General features: G+C 43.3%; 1 protein-coding gene across 1 annotated transcript in view; it reads left to right on the forward strand.

The window, feature by feature from the left end:
• TLCD2 (TLC domain containing 2) overlaps positions 1–18,560 on the forward strand; it is a 34,112-nt gene that overhangs the window by 10,707 nt on the left and 4,845 nt on the right. The window lies entirely within an intron of this gene.

The following is an 18,560-nucleotide window of genomic DNA, read 5'->3' on the forward strand; positions in this document are numbered from 1 at the left end:
GGACTTCTCCTGGAGCGTAATCACTGGCCACAGCGCCGGGGATTCTGCTCCAGGAGAAATCACTGTCCATATATGAAGTCAGGGACTTCTCCTAGATCGGGATCACCGTCCCCAGTGCCGGGGATTCAGCTTCAGAAGTCCCTGATGTCACTGTCCATATATAGATTAGGGATTCATCTCCTACAGGGAGCAACAAATACCCTCCTCCTCCTCCTCACATGCACTTCGCACTGTGAGGAGGAGGAGGAGAAGAGAGCAAGCGGCAGAATGCACGGCGGTCACTCGGATCAAATCTCCTTCATCACAGGCTTCTTGTAGGTCGGGTTGTGGGCGGAGTTAACTGTGCAACTGCCTTGGAAACCACGTGGTGTCCTTAAGGGTATGTTCACACGGCCTATTTTCGGCCGTTTTTCGTGCCAAAATCTGCCGAAAAATCGGAAGCAGAGCACCTCCACACATTTGAAAAACGGGCGCATAAAAACGGCTTCGAAAAAGAAGTGCAGGTCACTTTTTGTGATGGTTTTTGGAGTCGTTTTTCATAGACTCTATTGAAAACAGCTCAAAAAACCGTAGTAGAAAAAGCAGAGAAAAACGCGAGTTGCTCAAAAAACATCTGAAAATCAGGAGCTGTTTTCCCTTGAAAACAGCTCCGCATTTTCAGACGTTTTTGACTTTTGCGTGTGAACATACCCTAACTTTGCTACGGTTACCAAGTCCTTTCCGATTATATATTAAATGCCAGTACATTAAAGTTTTAAAAATAAATAAAGCAATTTTAAATGTAAAAAAAAAAAGACACACATTTTTTACAATAAACATTAAAAATAAGTCTCAATACATGAACTATACACATTCGGTATCGTCGCGAACGTAATAACAAAAATAAATAGCGTAATTTATTATGTTTATCCTGTTCTAAAATAAAAACTGCTTTCTTTCACTTATTAATGTAAGACACGAGGTATTATGAATTTTGAAACCTCCATGTACCTCACATTAATAGTAATTAACCCAATCATGTACCTCACACATTAACCCAATGTTGTCCATTATGACTGAGGAACATGATGGGGTTAATTACTATTAGGCCTGATTTACACGAGCGTGTGCGTTTTGCGCACGCAAAAAAGCGGCGTTTTGCGTGCGCAAACGGCACTTAACAGCTGCGTGTGTCAGCCCCGTATGCTGCGCGGCTGCGTGATTTTCGCGCAGCCGCCATAATTATGACACTGCGTTTGGATATTTGTAAACAGAAAAGCACGTGGTGCTTTTCTGTTTCCATTCAGAGTTTGACAGCTGTTGCGCTAATCACTCGGTTCGCACGGAAATGCTTCCGTGCGACCTGCGTGGTTTTCATGTACCCATTGACTTCAATGGGTGCGTGATACGCGAAAAACTCAGAAATATAGGACATGTCGTGAGTTTTACGCAGCGCACTCACTCTGCGCAAAACTCACGGACTGTCTGCACAGCCCCATAGCCTAATATAGGTGCGTACGACACGCGTGAAAAGCACGTATATTACGCTCGTGTAAATCAGGCCTTAATGTGAGGCACATGGAGGTTCAAAATTCATCACACTACGTGCCTCACATCAGAAAATGGAAGAACTTTTTTTTTTATTGTTGGCAAAGTATCGTTTTGGTATCGAGAATCACAATACTACACGAAGTATCGGTATCAAAGTCTAAATTCTGGTATCGTGACATCCCTAAATCAGTCCACTACCTGTTTCCCCATTCTGCCCTTTACCATAGACAGACGATTGTTGGTGGATCCCGCAGACAAAAATCTTATGCCTATAGCTGGCTTTAAACAAAAGTACACTTTTTTTTTTCTTCTGTCGAGTCTTCAGGTGAATGCCTCATCGGGTGGGGCTGCTATGACATCATTATATATGTGTTCGTCGGTTTTAGCACGGCAACCTGCGTGCCTACACACCCTTGTTTCCTTTATTTAGGAGATTGCCTAGCTCAACTGGTTTATTTTTTGTATTTTTCATTTATAATGTGCAATGATCCCTGAGCTTTCTGTTGAAAATAGTCACTAAAGGAAACGAGTTCTTCGTGAATTTTGGTTTTACACCTACAGAAATATATGTATTTTAAAGCGTTTTCAGGACCATAATTAAAGGGGTTGTCTCATCTTGTTAACCCTTTTCCATATACCCTATTAGGCCTGATTTACACGAGCGTGTGCGTTTTGCGTGCGCAAAAAACGCTGCGTTTTGCGCGCGCAAAAGGCATTTGACAGCTCCGTGTGTCATCCGTGTATGATGCGCGGCTGCGTGATTTTCCCGCAGCCGCCATCATAGAGATGAGGCTAGTCGACGTCCGTCACTGTCCAAGGTGCTGAAAGAGCTAACTGATCGGCAGTAACTCTTTCAGCACCCTCGACAGTGAGTTCCGAGCACTATATACACCAACCTGTGAATCAAAAAAAGACGTTCATACTTACCATGAACATCCTGCTTCCTCCAGTCCGGTCTCCCGGCCGTTGCCTTGGTGACGCGTCCCTCTCTTGTCATCCGGCCCCACCTCCCAGGATGACGCGGCAGTCCAAGTGACCGCTGAAGCCTGTGCTTGGCCTGTGATTGGCTGCAGCTGTCACTTGGACTGAATTGTCATCCCGGGAGGTCAGACTGGAGGAAGAACCCGGGAGTTATCGGTAAGTCAGAACTTCTGTTTTTTTTACACGTACATGTATATTGTGATCGGAAGTCACTGTCCATGGTGCTGAACCAGTTTAACTCTTTCAGCACCGTGGACAGTGGCTGTCTCCCGATGTCGCGTACCGGAAATTTTTTTGCCGGGTTCGGTCAAAACGAGTTCGGCCGAACCCGGTGAAGTTCGGTGCGCTCATCTCTAATTTGACACTCCGTTTGGATGTTTGTAAACAGAAAAGCACGTGGTGCTTTTCTGTTTACATTCATCCTTTAGACAGCTCTTGCGCGAATCACGCAGTTCGCACGGAAGTGCTTCTGTGCGGCATGCGTGGCTTTCACGCACCCATTGACTTCAATGGGTGCGTGATGCGCGAAAAACGCACGATTATAGAATATGTCGTGAGTTTTACGCAACGCACTCGCGCTGCGCAAAATTCACGCATCTTCTGCACTGCCCCATAGAGTAATATAGGTGCGTACGACACGCGTGAAAAGCACGCGCGTCGACAGCGCGTATATTACGCTCGTGTAAATGAGGCCTTAGAGTGTATGGCGGTCGTAGAGGGGGTTTCCCTGCTCAGAAACTCCCCTCTATGTGCCAGAGCTGCTAGCAAGCTGCGGCTCGTTGTCGGTACCAGTCCTAATGCAATCTTTGCAATCTATATATTACATTTAAATAGCTGCATGTAATGCTACATTTCTCTTGTAGTGGCTACTGCAAAAGAAATTAGCAGCTGACAGGAAAAATTTCCCCAACAAAACCATCTTTTTGAAAAAGTTCCTGGAAGTCGACTGTAATCGCCGCAGCACCTCTCATAAGGGTTGTCTGTAATGTGACAACCCCCTTTAAGGCTTCGTTCACATCTGCGACGGAACGGAGCCCTGACGGACACAAACAGAAACTATAGGTTTCCGTTTCCATCACCATTGATTTCAATGGTGACTGATTCGGTGCCCATGGTCTCCGTTGTGCAAGGTTTCCGTCGTTTTGATGGAATCAATAGCGTAGTCGACTAGCCCAGATGTGAACGAAGTCTTATAAGGACAAAATAGTTGTTAAAATGGTATCTATTGATTTAAGTAGCAGCTCATTTTCTGTCAAGTCCTTCTCTCGTTTTTTTTTATCTTCATGTCAGTATATGAAGGAAAAAATCCTAAAATATTGCAGTTCTCACACTGGCCACTGAGCCCTCACGATAGGCTAATATTATCCATGTTGTAGAGATTAGTTTTCAGCTTGTGCTGTGTACACAGGAGGCACAGTGGAGAGCACCCGGAATCAGGTGGCAGGATTACAATGAGAAGTAATACCTCTATCATAAAGCTGGAGGCAGATAACCAAGGATCACAGCTATGACAGTAGGTAAAGGAGACGGTTCAGATTCTCTTCCTTGCAGAGATCTGCACATGTCATAGAGCATGCCCACAACATTATCCCATAGACGTTAATGAACAGTTTCAGACTTGGGTAAATGGAGCTCCCATGAACCACTTGAATCAGTTAGTGCATCTATAGCAACAGTCAGTCATTGATTACTTGGGTCTTGAGCTCAAGACTGCAATGGCACTGCACTGAGGGCGCCAGACCCAAAGCGGCTCAGTGCTGAGAAGAGTATTTTCGCCCCTTTGTTTTAGAGATTGGGAGGTGTTTTTTTCAGTACTCGGACCCCACATCTCCTCTAGCACAAGTCCGAAATTTTCTGAAATGGCAGTGATCCTTTAAAATTGCATATGACTTTTATCAACCTAAATAGCTGAAAGTGACTAGAACAAGTACCTGCCCTTTGTATGGTAGATTGCAGTAATTACCTGAAATATCCTTTTACAATGTACATATGTTGATTGAAAATGTTGCAATGCAAACATAATCTATGCCCTTATATCTGTCCACCTCACCTGTTGTGTTAGATGGGGAAATAGGTGCTTATCTAGTGGGACTCTTCATACAAAGTCTTCTTTTCACAGGGCAGCTTTTCATGCTTTGTAGGTAACAACTTTTAAGCCTTTTTGGAGCCGCCTAACTGCTGCTTTTAATGTACATGAGAATTACTCTCAGCCTCACGCAAAATTATTGTGGTTTACTGTTTATTTTACGATTTCCCTCACTGGGGGAGATTTACTAAGCAGAATTCTGATTCATACATCATCCATGAGATTAAGCAAGTTGCAGCAAGTTTATCTTGCCACGTGCGCCATTTTTTCACTTTTTTTTTTTTTTTTTTACTAGTCCCCTAGGGGATTTGAACCAGCGATCGTTGGATTGCTTGCACTATATACTGCAATACTGATATACAGCAGTCACGTGCGCCATTTTTAAAATGTGTAACAAATTGGTTACTGATGTATCCCAAGACACTATTGATAAATCACCCCCACTGTGTTGAGCAGAAGGGAACCTGCATTGAAGTTGACAGGAGTAAGAGCTTCACATTTAAAAAAATACAATACATTTTTTTATTTTATTCTACTGTAGTCTCATTAAATTTAAGTTTCATCACCTATCCGTTTCTGAGATTTCAACAATTAAACAATACGCTTCATGTCTGGAATGTCAAGGTTGACACATGGAAATGTAAGCGAGTGACCTTGTGAAAGGAAAACTTAGGAACAACTTTGAAGGGGTTTTCTTATTAGAGACATTTATGATATATCCACAGGATATGTCAGATAGATGCGGGTCCCGGAATCCCCCTTCTAGCTTTTTTTGCTCACGCTGCCTCCCGGCTACTTACTGATTACATGGTTGGGGGTTACGGAAACAGCGTAACTCGCTGAGCTATGCTGTTTCCATAACTCCCATAGAACTGAATAGTAGTTACGGAAACCGTGTAGCTCAGCGAGTTACGCTGTTTCTGTAACTCCCGACCATGTAATCCAGAAGTGGCCGGTAAGCAGCGTGAGCACAAAAAGCACCGCACGGTACTAGAGCTAGGTGCGGGTCCCAGAGGTGGGATCTGCACCTATCTGAGATTTCTGACATATCCTGTGGATATGTCATAAATGTCCCTCATGGGAAAACCCCTTTAAGGGACAGTTCACACGGTGGAATTTTTGCAGCTCGTCGCGGATTCCACCGCAAAATTCTGCCTCCCATTTATTTCAATGGAAGTCGTGCGCTTCTTTCTCCCGTTGAAGGACCCCAGGGCTGTCTTACCATATTTCCTGTTGTTAGGGCATACTTAGTACACAGGCAGTTGTTAGGACATACCTATCAGTACACAGGCTATAGATATATGCCAGTACATTATTAAAAATAAAAAAGGTAAAAACAAAGCAATGTTAAATTAAAAAAAATACACATACACCTTTTCTACAATAAACCTTAAAATAAGTCAATACATAAAATATACACATATTCCGTGTTGGTGTGGCCGTAATAACCCGCACAACAAAAGTATCGGTATCGAAGTCCAAATTTTGGTATCGTGACAACCCTACTAGAAAAGGTGGAATCCCTGCTCAGGGCATAAACACCCCACTGTCATGATCTGACACGTGTAAATTAAGATATTTTGATCCTATTTGATATTGATTATTAGTTTTTAAATGAATATTTGTAAAAAAAACAATGTCTAAAAGGTGACCGTCCGTTATGCCGTCACCCTGCTTTTCACATTGTCGGTTATTATCCCTGCATACATAAACTATAGTAATAGGTAGGGTTACGCAACATACTAGGATTAACCCCTTCCCGACATATGACGTACATGTACGTCATGGAAAGCATTGACTTCCCGCAAAATGCCGTACATGTACGTCAAATGTTTGGCACCGGCTCAGAAGCTGAGTCGGTGCCATCATCGTCGGATCTCAGCTGTATCTTACAGCTGACATCCGACTGTAACGGCGGGGACCGAAATTAGCTTCGATCCCCGCCATTAACCCCTTAAGTGCAGCGCTCAAACGCGATCGCTACACTTAAGGTGTTTGCAGCTCATCGGAGCCCCAGCAATGAAATTGCCGGGGTTCCGGTGGCTGCAATGGCAACCGGAGGCCTAATACTGGCCTCCCGGTCTGCCTAGCACCGAAGCCGGTCAAGATCCGCCCGGCGGCGGAGCCTGATCGGCTTCCGTAGCTGCCGGCAAGATGGCGCCGGGTCAGGAGCTGATCCGGCGTCATCAGCGGTGGAAGTCAGCTGTACTGTACAGCTGACATCCACCTGTAACGGCAGGAACCGGAGCTAGCTCCGATCCCTGCCATTAACCCCTTCGATGCAGCAATCGAAAGCGATTGCTGCATCGTAGCGGTTACTAGCAGATCGCCAGCCCTGATAGGCAATCAGGACTGGCGACTGCTGTTATGGCAACAGGAGACACAATGGTCTCCTGCTCTGCCATTACGGAAGCCGATTTAGGCCCCGCCGGGAGGCGAAGCCTAATCGGCTTGCTGTCAGTGAATGACTGACAGATCTAATACATTGCACTACATAGGTAGTGCAATGTATTAGAAAAAAAAAAAATCTGACCGTTGGACCTTCAAGTCCCCTAGTGGGACTTGAGAAAAAGTGTAAAAAAAGTGTAAAAAAAAGTGCAAAAAATAAAAGTTTGAAAACAAAAGTTTCAAGTAATGAAATAAAACACAATCCCCCTTTTACTCTTATCAAGTCCTCTATTATTGAAAAATAATAATAAACCATACGTATTTGGTATCGCCACGACCGTAACGACCGGACGTATCAAAATATTATATTAGTTATTGCACGCCGCGGTGAACAGCGTAAAAAAAACCCGTAAAAAACGTTACCAGAGTTTCTGTTTTTTGGTCACTTTGCCCTACAAATATTACAATAAAAAGTGATCAAAAAGTTGCACGTATCCAAAAATGGTACCTATAAAAACTATAGCTCGTCCCGCAAAAAACAAGCCCTCATACAACTCCGTCGACAAAAAAATTAAAAAGTTATGGTTCTCACAACTTGGCGACAGAAAAAATACATTCTTTTTACAAAAGTAATTTTATTGTGCAAAAAGTTGTAAAACATGAAAAAGTTCTATAAATTTGGTATCGCCGGAATCGTACTGACCCGCAGAATAAAGTTAACATGTAATTTATAACGCATGGTGAACGCTGTATTAAAAAAAACGAAAAAAGCTGTGCCAGAATTGTGTTTTTTTGTTTACCTGGCATCCCAAAAAATAGGATAAAAGGTGATCAAAAAGTCGCATGTACCCCAAAATGGTACCAATAATAACTACAGCTCGTCCCGCAACAAACCAGCCCTCATACCGCTACGTCTATGAAAAATAAAATTAGTTATGGCTCCAATAAGTCAGGAAAAATATGCAGTTGTGCCTGAGGGGAACATTTCTTCTGTTTCAAGAGGCGATTTATCAAGGACCTAAAATTAGGGAACCAGGAAGGGGAGGGCCCAAACATATCCGCTGGAAGCGACGGTGCCCGTATTATACCAGGACAACACTTTCCCAGCAAAATTCCCCAAACTACAAAAGGTGCGGAGTGTGGACCAAAAGGGGGATAAGAAAGGACGCTATATATCAGTGCGACACCGGCCTGTGCAGAAAGGATTGCTTCACAGCGTAACACACATCTATGGATTATTTTTATTTTTTTATACCACCTGACTATGCCCCTTATATACTCCGCCCCGCTTACATGTACCCCCACATTATAAAACACCAGCAATACTCAAACAAATATAGTACCAAGCAAAATCCGCTCTCCAAAAGCCAAATGGTGCTCCCTCGGCTCTGAACCCTACAGCGTCCCCAAACAGCAGTTTCCTTCAACATATATGGCATCGTCATACCCGGGAGAACCCTTTTAACAATTTTTGGGGTGTGTGTCTCCAGCGTCATAAGCTGGGCACGACATATTTGCCACTGAATGGCATATCTAGGGAAAAATATTTTTAATTTGCACCATCCGCAGCGCAATCATTTATGGAAAAGACCTGTGGGGTGAAAATGCTCACTACACCCCTTAATTAATGCCTTGAGGGGTGCAGTTCCATAGTGGGGGTCACTTATCAGGGGTTTCTTTTTATTATTTCACATCTGAGCCTCTGCAGTTGTGAACCAATACTTTGTAAATCGCCAAATTAGGCCTCCACTCCGCATGGTACTCTTCACTTCTGAGCCCTGTCATATGTACAGACAAAAGATTAGGGCCACATGTAGGGTGTTTCTAAAACCGGGAAACACCGCATAATAATTATAGAGCTGTCTTGTTATGGTGGCACAAGCCGGGCACCACATATTGGCATATCTATGGAAAAAAAAGTGGTTTCCACTGTTTTGGGCCCACAGGTGCCCAGAAACCAATCCAGCAACATCTGCACTCCAAATGGCGGTCCTTCCCTTCTGAGCCCTGCCGTTTGCCCAAACAGCAGTTTATGACCACATATGGGGTATTGCCGTACTCGGGAGAAATAGCTTTACAAATGTTGGGTTCTTTTTTTCCTTTATTTTTGAGAAAATGAAAAAATTTGCGCTAAAGCTACGTCTTATTGAAGAAAAAGGATTGTTTTTATTTTCACTGCCTAATTCTAATAAATTCTATGAAACATCTGTGGGGTCAAAATGCTCACTACACCCCTAGATGAATTCCTCAAGTGGTGTAGTTTCCTAAATGGAGTCCCTTTTTGGGCGTTTTCATTGTTTTGTCCCCTCAGGGGCTTTGCAAATGTGACCTGGCCTCCGCAAATCATTCCTGCTAAATGTGATCTCAAAAAGCCAAATAGTGCTCCTTCCCTTCTAAGCCACGCCGTGTCTTCAAACAGCCGTTTATTACCACATGTGGGGTATTGTTTTACTCGGGAGAAATTGCTTTACAAATTTTGTTGTGCTTTTTCTCCTTCAGTCCTTCTGGAAATGAGAAAAAATTAGCTAAACCTAGATTTTTTTTGAAAAAATGTAGATTATTATTTTCAGGGCCGGCTTCCAATAATTTCTGCAAAAAAACTGTGGGGTCAAATCGCTCACTATACCCCTAGATAATTTCCTCAATGGGTGTAGTCTCCAAAATGGGGTCACTTGTTGGGGGTTTCCACTGTTTTGTCCCCTCAGGGGCTTTGTAAATGTGACCTGGCCTCCGCAAACCATTCCTGCTAAATGTGAACTCCAAAAGCCAAATAGCGCTCTTTCCCTTCTCAGCCACGCCGTGTCTCCAAACAACCGTTTATTACCACATGTGAGGTATTGTTTTACTCGGGAGAAATTGCTTTACAAATTTTGCGGTGCTTTTTCTCCTTTAGTCCTTGTGGAAATGAGAAAAAAAATCGCTAAACCTATATTTTCTTTGAAGAAATGTTGATTTTAATTTTCACGTCCTACTTCCAATAATTTCTGTAAAAAACCTGTGCGGTCAAAATGCTCACTACACCCCTAGATAATTTCCTTGAGGTGTCTAGTTTCCCAGATGGGGTCACTTTTTGGGGATTTTTACTGTTTTGTCACTGCAAGAGCCCTTCAAACCTGACATGGTGCCTAAAATACATTCTAACAAAAATAAGGCCCCAAAATCCACTAGGTGCTCCTTTGCTTCTGAGGCCGGTGCTTCATTCCAGTAGCACGCTACGGCCACATGTGGGATATTTCCTAAAACTGCAGAAACTGGGCAACAAATATTGAGTTGCATTTCTCTGGTAAAACCTTCTGTGTTATAAAAAAAATTGTATTAAAAATTTATTTCTGCAGAAAAAGATGAAATTTGTACATTTCACCTCTACTTTGCTTTAATTCCTGTGACATGTGTAAAGGGTTAAGACATTTTCTAAATGCTGTTTTGAATACTTTGAGGGGTGAAGTTTTTAAAATGGGGTGACTTTTTGGGGGTTTCTAATATATAAGGCCCTCAAAGCCACTTCACAACTGAACTGGCCCCTGTAAAAATAGCCTTTTGAAATTTTCTTGAAAATGTGAGAAATTGCTGCTAAAGTTCTAAGCCTTGTGAGGTCATAGAAAAATAAAAGGATGTTCAAAAAACGATGCCAATCTAAAGTAGACATATGGGTGATGTTAATTAGCAACAATTTTGTGTGGTATAACTGCCTGTCTTACAAGCAGACACATTTAAATTGAGAAAAATGCTAATTTTTGCAATTTTTCGCTAATTTTTGGTGTTTTTCACAATTAAATACTGAACATATCGAGCAAATTTTGCCAGTAACATAAAGTCCAATGTGTCACGAGAAAACAATCTCAGAATCGCTTGGATAGGTGAAAGCATTCCGGAGTTATTACCACATAAAGTGACACATGTCAGATTTGAAAAATGAGGCTCTGTCAGGAAGGTCAAAAGTGGCTAAAGAGGGAAGGGGTTAAATAAGAGATAAGATTACATGTCTATGTAGCTAATCTCACTGTAATTGCTTACACTTCATTTTGTATTCTCTTTAACTGATCACATAATTGCCTACATATTGTATTCAGAGTATCTTTATCATCTATTTCAGCAGTTATATAAAGAATTCACTGCGCTGTTTTGTACTTTAAATAAAGCAATATTTAAATGTTCTTTTGTTTCTTGAAAATAGTAATATGTTCTATATTTAGATATATTTTTTGGACAAAGCAAATGTTAGAGGATGGAGTTGTACGATTGGACAATCCCTTTATGTAAGAAGTATCTCTCAAACGGTAAACTGATCAGAGGGAGACTCGCTACAGCGATCGCCTAAAATCTTATAGGACACTCCGTAGCGAGCGTTCGATTCCTCTACAGTGCCAGTACATAGCGCCCATTAAAATCAATGTAAAGTATGTAATGCGCACACTTGTGTTCTCCAGAGAAAGAGAGAGACGCCCTTTGTAGCCGTTCTTTTCTGAACAGGGGACCCCCTTCCATTAAAAAGAACGGTCAGCTCTCCTGACATGCCTTTTTATTTTTTTTTGTAAATCTTTATATTCCCCATGAAATAACAGATATTCAGCCAAATTGGAGTTAGCAATAATGGAACCACCATCATCATTCTCATCATCATTTTGAGTAGTGGGTGAATGGTGAACACATTTCCACTGGCGCTGTGCAGTATGGACACCTAAAGATGTCGGCATTTTACATGTTTGCATCACTAGGCCTGTGAACTTACACCTGTGTAGGGAAATCTAGTAAACCCATTGCTGACGCATTTCCTGCTGTTTAAAAGAAGAAAAAAAATCCACACGCCGCTCCGATGTAGAAGCTTTAACATTGTACATTTAGGGGAATACTTAACAAACACTACATTGTCAATTTTTTTTGATTTGTTACGTCATTCTTTTTATTAACACTATATCGCCTGGGATTATGTTTATGAACATGTAAGGTTTTTTGGGGGTTTTTTCTAGAAGGGCAACAAAATCAGGGTAACCAATCACAGTGCAGCTTTGTGATTGGCTGCTATGAAGGCCAGTTTTTCTGCTTTTACCATTTTGATAAATCTGACCCAGTATGTGAAGCTGGTAACTTTCTTGGTGCAAAAGTTTATATTAGTAACAATGACTTTGAAAGGTTGTACAGGACAATAACATGGTTGCCACCGCAGGGAACTGAATGCCTATGCATACCCTTGATAATACAGCCACTGAAAAGAGCTTATGAATCACTGTAGACTAGCTGGAGTTTCTATATGAATTCTGTTATTTTTAACTCTGCAGTCTCATGTTTACAAGCCCTGCCACATTCTTGAGGCATCCGCAGATTTCCTGCACTTGTTTTCCTGATCATATAGATTTTGCATGCAGGAAAGAGATGTCATATATATGCGGCGGTCTGTGAAATGTGAGCTTTGTAGTCATGGATTAGGGGGAACAGAAAGTTTGCTGTCAGGACATATTATAAAACAACCCAGCCTTGTTACGTAAATCTCCTTTATCACGTGGCGAATTTCAGGAGTTGTGACCTTCAAGAACCTGCTCCACCCACCCGGTTATCTCTAAAGAGAGGTTATGAAAGATTAAGATTACGGCTTCCATTGATATGTTGACAGTTTAGTACATAGACTCTACTTAGCTCATCGTGTCAGCGATATTACACCTTTTATACTGACGTCTCTGATCAGCGTTGTTTTACCCAAATGTTACATTGTGAGATATAAAATACTCGGTAATGTCAGAACCAATAAAGTAAATCGGGCTTGTTCTATAAAACAATGACCTACATGCCATTAGAGTGATATTTAGGCTAGGTTGACACTGTGTTTAACTGTTTTGTTTTTTTTGGTGTTTTTTTTTTTTAATGATAAAAATGTTTATCAGTGTGTTTGGTGCAAATTTCTAAGGCTCTATTCTCCCGACAGGGTCCGAGTGTCGGCCGATAAAAACGTTAGTTTTTCTCGGCCGTTTTGCATCCATTCCGGGCCGTGTTTCCGACGGCCGATTTTGACTCGTTTTGCATCTGTTTTTTTTCCCTGTCTGTTTTAAAAACTGATGAATTTCATTAGTAAATTTTTTGCCACACACTTCCCTCTGTAGATAATGCCACACACTGCCCTCTGTAGATACTGCCACAGCCCCCCTGTAGGTAGTTCTACACAGCACCCTTTTTACATAGCACCCCACCATAAATGGCACCCCCCCTACCTTTCTGTAGATAGTGCCACTGTAGGGGACCATTCCAGGAGAAGTCCATATATGGAGAGAAGTCAGGGACTTCTCCTGGAGAGGAAACACCGGCAACAGCGCGGGGGGATTCCGCTTCAGAAGTCCCTGACGTCACTGTGTCCATGTCACGTTGGGTTCGTGGTGGTATGGCAGCTGGCCAACAGGGCGCAGGTCACAGTCCACAGTTTGTATAAGGTACCTGTAGCAGCTCGGACAGTAGCAAGGCAGGCTCGGCTGGGACTAGGCAGCGGGTAGACGTCAGGCGTGGAGCAGCAGGACAGGCGTAGATACAGCACAGCATGACTACATCGCGGCACTTGACCAGCATAGCACGGGATACAGGATACAGGAACAGGGAACACTGAAACTGGAAAACACTAGGAGACCATTTGCTTAGACAAACTAGGATATGACAAACAACGCTCAGGCAAGGATCCGAAGGGCAGAGGCCTTCTTATAGTCCAGGAAATCATGTGAGATGATGATGATTGTTTTCATGTGCGCGCGCTGGCCTTTTAAGAGCGGGCACGAGCGTGCGCGCGCACCCTACGGGACACAGCGGTCTGGAGCGGAAGTGAGCGCTGGCGTCTCCTAGGAAGGAGATGGGGACCAGCGTTCACCGGTCCATGGCTGTTGGTGTCGGGAGGTAAGTAAACCGGACGGCCCGCGGCCATGGACGCTACAGTCCATATATTGACAGTGAAGTCAGAGACTTCTCCTGCAGCAGAACACCGGCCCCAGCGCCGTGGATTCCATTTCATGAGTCGGGGACGGCGCCAGGAGAGGTCCTTGACGTGACTGTCCATATATAGACAGTGAAATTAGGGACCTCTCCTGGAGCGGAATCCCCGGCCACTGGTTCGGCAATGCTGTGGCCGGGGATTGGGGATTCTGCACCTACAGGGAGCAAAAAAAATACCCTCCTCCTCCTCACATGCACTTCGCACTGTGAGGAGGAGATGAGTGCGAACGAGCGGCAGAAAGCTCGGCCGTCACTCGGATCACATCCGGGTGACAGCCGTGCTTTACACGGCCCCATAGACTTCTATGAGAGCCGTTCAGCTGGGAGAACGGACGAAAATAGGACATTCACAATTTTTTGACGGCCCAGTTGATCGGGCCAACAATTAGTCGGCCGTGTGCATAGCCCCATTTGGGGTCTATTGTTCCTACCGCGGCCAGGTGATGGCCGTTCAAAAAATGGACGTCACACGGCCAGGAATCCCTGTCGCGTAAATAGGGCCTAAATACATTTTATTAAAAAATGTGTGTACTTATTGAGATACAGCTGCTTTGTATTCTGTATACAGAGCATCTGTATCTAGCGCTGAATCCAGGTTAGCGGTACTGACTGGTTCAGTGACAGCGGATCCTGCGTGTCTCTGAACAAACGCTGCTTCCCCTTCATTTCTAATTGCGCACTGTGAATCGTCGACACGCATGTAGCGGCGATTCACAGTATTGCAGCCGTCTCCCATTTTTACTTAGATGAGAGAAGGTTGCAATACCTGTAAATCGCTACTAGATGTGTATCGACGATTCACAGTGAGCAAGAAGAATTGAAGGGGAAGCAGCACTCGTACGAGCGCTGCATCCCCTTTAAAACAACTGATCGGCGGTGGTCCCAGGCGTCCGACCTCGACCGATCAGCTATTGATGGCCTATCCCAAGGATAGGCCATCCATTTCCAGAGACTGGGAAACCCCTTTAAAGAAAGGGCTTTTCCGATTTTGACATGTGCGTTTTCATATTGTAGACGCCCCTTTTAGCAGCATATTTGTGGGGGACTTCTTCTGGGAGCTCCATGATTAGCTGTTTGCGACGAGAGCTCCAAAAAGGAAAACCGTTGAAATCGAAGGATGTGGGTATTGTCAAATCTTTTAAAAGTGTTTCCCTGCAGTCTTCCTGTGCCGGTAACTAGACACTAATATTGGCTTTTGGTAGTAAATGGGGTCCTTGTATTAAATTGTTTTGGAAATCAATGTAAATCTTTTTGCTTGTAGTTGGCAAACGACACCATCCACCATATATTTAAATCGCTAAATCCACAGAACACTGATTCATATCTTCATTATTAGATTAAATTGCATGGATATGGGCAGATTATACGAATACTGGCACAATACCAGCCACCACTTCAGAAAGAGTCTTACTACAATGTCTTGATGAAAGCTTTTGATAATATCATCCCAATGCTGACATGCAGGCGTTGCACAGGCCATGTGATTTCACTTTTGGGATGACATGTCTGCTTGTATAAGGATTTGTCTGTTAAGTATCTGTAGTTTTGCTGCTTAGGCTATATTCACATCAGCGTTGCCCTTCCGTTGAGGGGTTTCCTTCAGAGGTTTCCGTTGGGTTAGCCCCTCAACGGAACGGCATACTGAACCCTTAGCTTCCGTTTCCCTCACCATTGATCTCAATGGTGACGGAAACGTTACTAACCGTTGTGACAGGATTCCGTTGTTTTGACGGAAGGGCAATGCTGATGTGAACAGGCCCTTGTTCACTACTAATCTTCTTTGCTAAGTAATACGTCAATTAGACCTTGGTGAATGGTGCAATTTTCCTAGCTCCAGGATAAAAATGTGACATCTCTACAGTACTGTTAATACCCTATTTCCCCCCCCCCCCTTCCACATGTCCCCTATTACTGCACATTTAATGGCTTCTGATCATTAAACCAAATGTAACACTAGAAAAAGGCGCAAGGCTGGACCAAACCGGGTTTTGCTACCTGCATTTTATGGCCTTGTGTCCCCACCACCCAGTGCAGCACCATCTTTTCCTACAGAAGCTATCGAAGACCACTCCAGCCGGGCAGTCCTGCTGTGACCCCTGAAAGAGGAAGGGGCGGATGGCAGTGCTTCTAGAAGAGAATAACTACATATGGAGTACGGTATCTGACTCCATACAAAACGAAGCTGTGATCGGGCTACGTGCATGAGTCCTTAGCGCATGTGGATGTCACAGGGGGAGTGTACGCTGCTCAGACCTCCCCCTCTATTCGCTATGGCAGAAAGCCGCTGACAGAAGTACCTGTTAGGGCTTGTCCACACGTAACGGAATTGCTGCAGAAAATGCAGCAATTCCGCAGAATCTAGCAGAACTTCCAGTGCGGAAGAACCGCACCATTTCCTGCATTTTTTACTGCAGAAAATGGTGCGTATTTTGCTGCGTTTTTCTCAATGTTGGGGGATGGTGATATCGCCTTTGAAAAACGCAGCAATTCAGTCCACTTTCCGCAGCAGGAATTGACATACTGTGGTACGAAAAATACGCAGCGCAGGTGGATTTCTGCTCGGAAATTTTATGCAGCGTGCGGATGAGATTTGTTAAATCTCACCCACTTTGCTGCTACTGTATTCTGCTGCGTATTCTCCGTACGCAATTCCTGGCGGAAAATACGCAACAATTCCGTTACGTGAGTACAAGCCCTTAATGTTTTTCATATGTGAAGCAATAGTGGAGCTTGATTTACTCTTATTTCTCAAAGATAAAAGCCTCTATCCTGAGATATGAGCACTTGACTAGGCCTGTGTTGTAAAGCTGCCAGGTTTTGTGGAAATTTCCTGTTTACATTTCTGTCCGGTGTTGTCATAGAAACGTGTGTGTTTAGATCCCCAATTACATGGCTGCACCACATGTACCCCTGAAATTGCCACTATTCAATAGCTGGAATGTGGGGACTGTTGAATTTGATGATTTGGGTTCACACAAGGCCACCATGACAACACTGCACATGGCAGGATTCAGAACAGAGAGGAGTGTGGCCTCCGACAACAGCAGTGGCTGACATGCCGTATGTGTGCTGAAAGGGGGCCACCCCCACCGTTGTCTAGTACTACTACTACTGTCAGACTACATGCAAGAGATTATGCTAATTATTCCCATGTCTTGCAATTATAAGTGGGTTGTCACGAGAGAGCCATGAGAGAACAGATCCTCATTCTCCGCAAATAGGCGGCTGGAGACAGGACCTGCATATTGTTCTTTCTCCTTTTTTTTTTCGTTATATGCCTCATACAGAATTCCTGAGAAAAAAAGTTCTGAGAGAGCACTTGAGCTACCCGCGTTCTGGAATACTGGCTGCCTCTGTAGCATTAGGCACGTGTCCCTTCCTGTTCAATGTGCACGCTTGTCCCTATATGAACTGAATGTCAGTAAGACCTGTTATTATAAGGAAGGCAGGTTTGGCCCCCTCGTGTGGACATTTTAAGCAATTACACAGTCGGGCAAGAGAATAAATGTTTCCGCTGTGGAATTCATGGCCCACTTCTGTTTGTAATATTGGCAGTGTTTTTGTGCCCTTTCGCATAAGATTCTTTATATGATATATATTATTCTTGTATATAAGATTCTATATATGATCGTATTGTAGAGCATCTCCGATATGAGTCAAAAGAAGCACACAATAAAAACAGTGCCGACTATTTGTCTTATATCTGACAAACTATATGATCAGAGAATGTAAAGTCTGAAGACTTTGTAATATATATTCATCACCTTTTGCTTATTTTTCAGTTTGTTTTTTTTATCCTGTGTAAAGTACCAAAAAATTCCAGTCAATAACAGATCCACCAACAGCAGCTTTTTGATGGTTTCCACATAACATTATGGAACTCAGTTTAGTAGTTTGAGTGCATAATGTGCTAGTGTAATTGGGATCTGGTTCTTACTGGCTCGTTAACACCGTAATACGCCCTGCAGCTATTATTCATTAACTTAAATAATCAAAGTAACAATTTTTATAATATTCAGACTATTGTGATGTTTATGTACTATTGATCCGTAGCCATTCACCATTCGACCATATTACGGCTGCGTTTTGTACGGAGCCGTAACAGGATTGCCATAGAAGTGCATGAGCCATATGGAGGTATATGAAGTTTTTGGTTTTTTTTGTTGTTTTTTTTAATTCCTTACAAGACAAAACCTTAGCATGCCCAACCGGACTGTTTATGTACGAAGGTATTCTTCCCTAAAAACATTCTTTTTAGGGAAGAATATATCCGTACACGAAGTCTGACGCCATCTGTAGGTCTCCATACTACAGGACCTCTGATTCTTTTCAAAAGCAATAGTTAAAATAAAACCATAAGATCAGTCAGCTGCAGCTAAGGCCTAATTCACATCTACGTTGAAGGCTCTGTTAGGGGCCCCGTTACAGATTCTGCCGACAATTTTGGAAACCATAGCGCAGCATGCTCAGGTATTACCGGTAAAACCATTGACACCCTGACAACCCATTAAAGTCAATGGGTTACGCCGGTGATGTCCGTGGTGCAGCGGTTCCGGTTATTCTCCCGTTCCTCTCCTCCGACGGAACACAACAACAAAATAACGAACGCAGA

The sequence above is a fragment of the Rhinoderma darwinii genome, chromosome 2, assembly GCF_050947455.1.
Source record: "Rhinoderma darwinii isolate aRhiDar2 chromosome 2, aRhiDar2.hap1, whole genome shotgun sequence".
Taxonomy (NCBI): Eukaryota; Metazoa; Chordata; class Amphibia; order Anura; family Rhinodermatidae; genus Rhinoderma; species Rhinoderma darwinii.